Here is a 2500-nt window from a genome sequence, read left to right on the forward strand (position 1 = left end):
AAATGGAAAGCCGCTCGTGTCATCCCCTGTTCAAAAAAGATAAGGCTGATTATATGGACAACTATCGACCTATCCCTATTTTGCCTGCAGTTTCTGAGGTGCTAGAAAGAGCTGTACATCATCAATTATATGCTTATCTTCAGTGGCACAAGGCTCTTAGCCCTTATGAATGCGGTTTCCGAAAGTGCCACTCCATGGAGTGGGCCGCTGCAGTATGTACCTCACGGATACAATCCGAAGGAACATTGACTAAGGCCGGCTGACTGGTGTTGGTTTAATCGACCTGCGGAAAGTGTTTGACACCGTCAACCATGAAGTGCTGCTGAACAAACTGACGTCAGCATTTTCTGGTGTTCACTTTTTCAAGTAGTTTCCTGTCAAATGTAGAGAAAATTTCAGATGAGCTACAGATCTATTCAGAAATGTGTTATTTTGATCCAGAAAGCAGCAAAATTTCATATTCATATTACACTTCCATTATTTTTATTATTAGTAAAACTCTGTAAATAGCAGTAAATTGTAGAGAAGCTCACATGAAAAGTGTTTCAATGTGTTTTTAAAATTTTCATTGCTTTTGAAGAGTTAGTTCTAAGAAGCCTTAGGACTTCGCCTTTGATGGCGCCTTTCCTCGTGCCTGGAGGGTGGCAGGAGTTGAAGTGCGTGTGTTGGAAAGTGTGTGCACATATCAAGAATAGAGTGCTTTTTGAATCTCTCGCCCTTATCTACATATATGTATCCAAGAATGTTATTTCAGTATCTAAAATCTCAGCTGTGAATTTTATTGTAGGATGATAGCTACAATGTACGTCAGCAATGTACGTCATGTTATTTACTAACATGTTTGTGGTTTAGCAATAGAATGAAGGAAGTGATCAAGAAATGATGAGATTTGTTCAGCAGGGCCTTCTCAGCCTGATATGATAGATCTCCCGATCGGGTTAGGTTTGTTTGTGAATCTTTGTTAGAGTGTAGAAAACAGAGATTCGTGGCAGGTTTGGGGTCAGGGATAACCATTTCTTAGTCATGTGGTCGAAGTGGTCTCCGTGATGGAGAGCATTGATGAGTTCGTTGGCTTTTTGAGACTGTTCCTAATGCCTTTTGTAAGCGTCGGTCACGGCTGCATGCACTTAGCTTCTACTCCAGGAAATTTCCTATTTACAGCTTTCTAATCCATTATTAAGCTCTTCGAATCTCAAGACAAGAAGGTTTTATCGCTCTGTCGTCGTGATGCATCCCTTTCAATCTTTCTCGATTTGTTTTGGGGTATATTTTGGTGTTTTCTGTTCTTGTCCAACTGAACCCGCTCAACCGTCACCATCGAAGCAGGTTTCGAATCAAGACTTTGACCTCTCTTGTCACGGTATGAGAGCTGAAACCATCTCTTCTCAAGTACCAAGTCGTCGACCTAGAGGCAGGAGAGCTGGTTTGAAAACCAAAGCTGAAGAATTAAAGAAAATAATCAACATTCCTGTGCTCAATTCGCCGCGAGTTTCATATGCAAATTACTCAAACTCATCTCGGAGGGCGAATTTGAATAATTTGATTCCTATTCCAGCAAAGAAACACCAAGTCCAACCCGCGGTCGGCTCTCATTTTGTTCCATCAGTTATGCTGTCCAATCCTATGTCTCTGACACCAAAGCTGAGTGAGGTCCGAGAACTTCTTCTACGGCAAAATGTTCAAATCGGATGTATTGTGGAGTCTTGGCTTAAAGAACACATTAGCGACTCGGTTGTAAACATTGAGGGCTACAATATCATGCGGGAAGACCGCTCTTCATTCGACCACGGAGGAGTGTGTGTGTATATCAAAGAGGACATAAAATACGAACTTGCGGAAACCTTAACATGCTGCGTCGACCATGAAATTATTTGGGTGAAACTGATGCCCTCAAGATCTCCTCGCGGTTTTCGTGCGTGATTTTAGCTGTTGTTTACTACCCCGGCCGGACAAGCCCGGTGGAGTCCGATGGTCAGAAGCTACTCAATCATCTATTTGACAGTTTGACTGCAGCAGAAACCATGTTCCTAACTGCGGGCTAATTATTACCGGCGATTTTAACCGCTTGAATACTGGTCGCTTGCAGCGTCATTTCAAACTGAAACAACTTGTGAAATTTCCAACAAGAGGCGATGCAACGCTTGACCTGGTTTTAACCAACTTGGGCGACCATTTCTCGACTCCTGAATGTTTTCCACCCTTTGGCCTTTCAGACCATTGTACAGTTATCGTCCAGCCAAGGAAAAGAGTACTCAATCAACACACTCGGAAGTCCATTACCATCAGGGACATTAGAGACAGCAATAAGATGTGCCTTGGTCGGTACTTTAGTAGTATCAATTGGTCTGTTGTCATCAGTCAGCCTACCTGTGAGGAAAAACTCCAGGTCTTTAACGAAGTGATTGAAATCGGCATGAGTAATATCATGCCTGAGAGAACGATCCAAGTCTACCCAAAGGACGCCCCTTGGATGTCGGTCAAGCTGAAGGAGCTAATACGC

Source organism: Montipora foliosa, chromosome 4, assembly GCF_036669935.1.
Source record: "Montipora foliosa isolate CH-2021 chromosome 4, ASM3666993v2, whole genome shotgun sequence".
Classification (NCBI taxonomy): domain Eukaryota; kingdom Metazoa; phylum Cnidaria; class Anthozoa; order Scleractinia; family Acroporidae; genus Montipora; species Montipora foliosa.